This window comes from Chrysochloris asiatica, unplaced genomic scaffold, assembly GCF_000296735.1.
Source record: "Chrysochloris asiatica unplaced genomic scaffold, ChrAsi1.0 scaffold00143, whole genome shotgun sequence".
Classification (NCBI taxonomy): domain Eukaryota; kingdom Metazoa; phylum Chordata; class Mammalia; order Afrosoricida; family Chrysochloridae; genus Chrysochloris; species Chrysochloris asiatica.
In genome coordinates, this window is record NW_006408661.1 from 952,852 (window position 1) to 959,233 (window position 6,382).

A 6,382-nucleotide genomic window follows, 5' to 3' on the forward strand; every position below is an offset into this window, starting at 1 on the left:
TATGTGCTGATGAGGAACCTGTACACAGACCAAGAGATAATTGTTCTAGCAGAACAAGAGAACATTGAAGGTTTTAAAATCAGGGAAGGTGTGCACCAGGTTGTATTCTTTCACCATACGTATTCAATTTGTATACTGAGCAAATAATCAAAGAATACTGGATTATATGAAGAAAAATGTGATATCAGGAATGGAGGAAAATTTATTAATAACTTGTGAAATGCAGTTGATACAACCTTGTTTGCTGAAAGTGGAGAGGACTTAAAATACTTATGCATGGGCTGCATTTAATTGTAAAGAAAACAAAATTCCTTACCAGTGAACCAATAAACAACAACAATATAGATTGAAGTCAAAGACTTCATTTATCTCAGATCAATCACCAACACTCATGGAAACAGCAGTCAAGAAATCATGTGACATATAACATTAGGCAAATGCTGTGCAAGATTTCTTTAAAGTGTTGAAGATCAAAGATGTAACTTTGAGGACTAAAGTGTGCCTGATCCATGGTATTTTTAATAAACTTATATGCAGGTGAAACTTGGACAATGAATAAGGAAGAACATAGAAGAATCAATGCATTTGAGTTACGGTGTTGGAGAAGCATATAAAAAGTACCATGGATTGTCCAAAGAAGGACACACCAATCTGTGTTAGAAGTACAGCTAGAATGCTCCTTGGAAGTTAAGATTGCTAGTCTTCTTCTTTCATACTTTGGACATACAATCAAGAGGGAACACTCTCTGTAGAAGGATATCATCTTTGGTAAAGTGGAGGGTGAGAGCAAAAGAGGAAGACCCCCAACAAGATGGATTAGCATTATGGCAGCAGCAACAGGCTCAGGCTTAGCAATGATTGAGAGTTTGGTCCAGGACAAGGCAGTGTTTCATTCTGCTGTGCATTTTTTTATGAGTCAGTGCTGACATGATAGCACCTATCAACGACAGCAACATTCTTGGGAAGAAAAGGTGGAAAAGTTCCAGATCCCTAGCTAAAACAAGGCCAGAGGCACACTATGGATCAGACCATCAATTGCCCAAATGCAAGTTCAGGCTGAATATGAAGAAAGTTAAAACAGATACATGATAGCCAAAATTTGACCTTGAACATATCCCATATCAGTTTAGAAATTAACTCAAGGCCAGAAGACTTGTGAGATGACATCAAGAAAACCATACAGGAAGAAAGTCAAAGGACCTTAAGAAGATAAGAAAGAAGGTAAACACAAAAATTGTTGTTAGAAAATGTTCTAAAACTTGCTCTCCAGCATGGTGTTGATGGTTAAACAAATGGATCAAATGAGGTAAAAAAGAACTGAACAGAAAATTTCAAAGGGCAGGTCAACAAGATGAAATTTGCCAAGACCTGGAGTTATAAAACCAAAAGGGAAGGACAAACTTAGCATTTCTCAAGCTGAATGAAGTGACAAAAATTTCAAGCCTTACCTTGAAATACTGAATGATTCTATGGTCAAAATATTGAATGATTTAAAAAATATTAAAAGAAGATGGAAGGAATATACAGAGCCACTGTACCAAAAAGAAACTTATGTTATTCAGTCATTTAAATAGATAGCATATGATCAAGAATCAATGGTACTGAAGGATGATGTCCAAGTTTCATTAAAGTAATTTGAAAGGAACATGGCTCTAAGAATTTATGGAAAATACAAAATGAAGTCTTTCAACAAACTGGTACAGCACTGAAGGCACTCACTCATCTGTGCCAAGAAATTTGGTAAACATCTGCCCAGCCAACGGATTGGGAGAGACCCATATTTGTGACCATTCCAATGAGAGGTTAACCTAACAGAAAGCGGAAATTGTCAGACAATATCCTTAATTTCACATGAAAATAAAATTTTGCTAAAGATAAACAAAAACATCTGCATTAGTACATTAATAGGAAACGGTCAGAGTTTCAAGCAGAATTCAGACAAGGACATGGAACAAGGGATATCATTGCTGATGTCAGCTGGATCTGGGCTGAAAGGAAAGAATACCAGAAAGATATATATTTATGCTTTATTGACTCTTCAAAAGCTTTTGAATTATGAGAGCTATGGAAAACAAAAAACATTGTGGAGAATGAGTATTCAGAAACACTTAATTATGCTCATGAAGAAACTATCCATAGACCATAGACCAATTGAATAGAAATCTCTTAACAACCACAGTAGAGTGACTAAGACAAGCAATTTTCTGATACAACACATCTATAGCCATCATTGAATACAGAGACTTATTTAAGTATGTATTGTTAGAATAAACCTGTGCATGTATGAACTGGAATCCAAATAGCAATACTTTTTGACTTAGACTCATACTTTACTAAAATCTATCTCTAAGTGTACATACATTTGACTTATATAATTTAAACTTCCTTTACTAAAAAATTTTGTGATGGCAAATGATAAGTAGATTTTGGTTAACTATAACTTAAGAATAAATCTTGTTTGGGGGGAGGTGGAGGGAGGCAACATTAGAGCACAGGGTAGTGGGCAGACACATCATAGTTCAGTGTTGGGAAGGCAATATACAAGAAGGGGGAAGGGGTGGTAGAACAAGGTAGATAGGGAAACAGCGAATGGGCTAAATGGGAAAGAGGTAAAGAGAGATGCATGCTCAACTTTGGAACAACAGGGCTCTGTGATAAAGGAATCGAGGCATAGTTCAAAGAGAGAAATAATACTAAGATGCTTGACTGTCTTATGAATATTAGTTTATCTTGCCAACTATTGTAAAAAAGACTCTTGAGTGGGATGGACAGGAATGTCAGGAAGCAAGAATACAGAAAGCTTGTAAACCGGTCTTCATCCTATAACTGATTAGAATACCTAAAAGGGACTCTAAAGCTTGCCCAGTGAAATAAGCCTCTTGTGGAGACTTTGCAGTGTATAGGACCTTAGGTGGAATCCTAAGCCCCATCCAGAACCTTCTAAGGTGGAGTATTCCCACTAGAAAAAACAAGCAGACTCTCCTGGAACACCTAGAGTGACAGAAGATACATCTTCAAAGAAAGATCACCAGGAAAACAAAACAAAACAAAAATGGCAGTATGTCTGGCTACTACAAAAATAAGCAAGTTGTTCGCCAGGAAGCCATCAAGGCAAGCAATCAAGTTCCTTCAGGACAAAATCCCCTCTAAGACTGAAACTCAAAGTGAACACATTAGCAGGCATATATGTTTTCTGATGACCACGTGCGTCTACTGGTGAGTGGAAGAGGGGGAAAGCCAGCAATGAAAAAATGGGCTGAGCTCGAGCATTGAACTGGAGATAAGAAAAAGAATAGGTAGGGCTGGTTGGCCCAAAGTGTGGTGAGACCTGGGGACACCTGAGCTCATGGACAAGGACATAGCCACAGAGGGCTAGAGCTGAGAGTGAAACATCCAGCTGATATGAAGTAAGGGGAGACGTACAAGAACACCCAAACCTGTAGATAGTACTCATTTGTCCTAGCCTCAATGGCTTGATAATTAGAATTCGACTAGAGGAAGATTAAACAAAACAAAACAAAAAAGCAATTTTTGATGAAGGAAACTAGGGTAAATTGCTACAATTTGATGAACTTGACCTATAGTCATGGAGATAGTAGCTCTAAATACCAACAGAGAGAGAAGGAGTCTTCACATCAAGTATCAATGTTATCCCCTCTGTATACAGGGTAGATAGGAATGGGCAACTAAGACAATGGCTACCTAAAATGAGGGGGCTATAAAGGCACAAAATGACTGCCTTACAAGGTTTCAAGAGGGAGTTTAATTTAAGAGTGTGGAGAGAAGATAGAGTCATCACTGAATAGCTTTCATCTTGTCTAGGTGGGTCTGGTAAAAAGAGATGGGGTTGAGAGTCTTACGATTCAATAGTGAGTAATTATTATCAAGACTAACTGTAATTATCACAACTGCAAAGGTAGAAGTTTTGTAACAAAAACGGGGGAGTAGAGATGGCGGAGTTGGACATTGGGCAACACTGTCAGGTGGAACATTGCAGGCAATGACATTTTCTTCCATTTGTCTGTGATGGTTGCCTAGGAATATTTTGCCTGGAACACAGAAGCAGAGAGTCACATGACTGTTCTGAGGTGAAGATAATCAATGAGGATTGAAGACAGATACACATGCATCTTACCTATGCTCATTTAAGGACTGTACTGAAAAAGAGCTTGTGCCAGTTATATGTCCTTACAGTAAGAAGAATTTTAGCCTGAGTCATGTAATCAGTCAGATAGATCATGAATGTGAAAAACTTGAAATCTCTAAGCCTCATATGACTTCCACTCAGAAACTTGTTAAAAACATTATTGATTCCAAGACAAGAGACAGTGAGCAACTGTCAAAAAGGGGCAAAAAATAGTGAAACCAATGCCAAGTTTGCATTGATGAAATTAAAGATGCATGCTGATGGAAATAAGTCATTGCCACAGACAGAAAGAATTTACTTTCAGGTTTTCTTACCCAAGTGGAGCAAGAAGAGCAAACCAATGTTTTTTGTTTTTGTTTTTTTTTGCCAGCGATGGAGCATTGGGAAAGTCATAGACTTTGCAGCTTCTTTATCCTGCCTGAAAAATGACAATAACAAATCAACAGCTAAGAAATTAAGGTTATGTCACATTACTTCAAGAGAAGCCCTACCTTTGGACAATATTTTTGAAACATGGCTTGCTAAGGAGGATTGCCCTTTATATAATGTTGGAAATATTATTTTGGAATATCTTAACGATGAAGAACAATTATTTGAAAATATTGATCTTACTTGGAATAGTTATTCAAGGAATCTAACCAGAAATCATAAGGAAAATTCTATGGACACATTTAAATCAAATTTTAAATTACAAACCCCATGTATTGTACTTTAAATTTGCTTTTTGATTTATTTCCATTTTGTCATAATGTACATTATCAATTATTAAGTTTAGCTTGACTTTGTGCTGTAAAGTTTGACTATCAACTGATATTCAACTAGCAGCAAATTCTTGTATTTCATGAGCTTTTACTGGGTCATGCTGAAGTAACAACTGCAATGGTGTAGTTCTCATTTGTTAATATCAGTTAGGTGTCTGGCTCTTTTCTGTGTCATCTTCCCTCTGGGATTTCAGTTGAAGGAATAATCTCTGTATGGTTCATTATCATTTTTATGGCAGAAGAAGCAGGATATGGTTAACATATGGGTTGACTTTTAGAAGATTCAGGTATCATCATTGCTTTAAGCAAGTCACATGGCCAAGTTTGACATCATAGGGCCAAGAAGTAGAAACTTACTTTCTACCTATATCCCAATGTTTAAATTGATCTCATAGAAACTTAGAGATCCCATTCAAATGAAAAGAATCCAAGGTCTAGAAAGGAAAATTGAGAACTTTCCTGTTCTCACCTAACAATTTCAGGGCATCTTTCTGATAAAACACCTCCCCCAGTAGGGTTCACTTTTTGTTTGTATGAATATAATGTAAATGAGAAGAAGAGTAAGGTAAGCTAATTCAACAACAGTCTCTTTATTGATACAAAAGCAAAACCCATGTCAAAGTAACTACATTTTACTAAAATCTCCAATAAATCCTGCTGAGCAAGATATTTATCTATAGTTAACAAAACATTGCTGTGTAAAATAAATAGAAGCTTCTGTTCTTTATTCCTTTTCCATTGTAATTTTCATGGAGATGTATAGTGGCTTTTGTTGTTGTTATTAAGTGTCATTGAGTTAGTTCTGATCCAGAGTGACCCTGTATAGGGTTTTCAAGGAGTGGCTGGTGAGCTTGAACTGCCGACCTCGCAGTTCAAACAACTTTGCAGTCTGATGCATTAACCCACAGTGCCACATTTAGCTTAATTAAAAGAACAAACTAAAAAAAAAAAAAAAAAAAAAAAAAAAAAGGGGTGGGGGGAGTAGTTAATCTTACAGTACAGAAACAGAAGACCCTAGGTCCATCAAAGGAGAAGAGCACAAGCAGAATGTGGGACCTTATCCAGAGAAGCAGAGACACCAGAGATGGAGGCAAAGATAGGGACATGGAGAGAGGGAGAAGCTGAGGGATCTAGATTCATGGAAAGAGAGGAACTGAAAGCTGATGGCCAGGAAGCAGACTTGCAGAATGAACTTCCAATGCTACATCTACCTTGTTTGATTACTTTTGTAGCACTTTCCTGACTTCTTCCTTATTTTCCTCCACCCATCTGTGAAGTCTTTGGATGTATCTCAATACTATTCTTCTGAATTACTTCTCAGGCAGATCCAAAGCTTGCTTCTAATGGGAAGTGTATGCATGCCTCATGCTCTTTAGTCTGTTACTCTTTTCCTGTTTCTGGACATGTGCTAAAATCTTTTGTTGTTTCTTGGACACTTTCAATAGTTAGATGTGTTTTCAATGATTAAATGAAT

At 37.0% G+C, this 6,382-nt stretch overlaps 1 pseudogene; it reads left to right on the plus strand.

The window, feature by feature from the left end:
- The first annotated feature begins 3,950 nt into the window (after positions 1-3,950).
- Positions 3,951-4,862, plus strand: LOC102825021 (annotated as a pseudogene).
- The last annotated feature ends 1,520 nt before the right edge of the window (positions 4,863-6,382 follow it).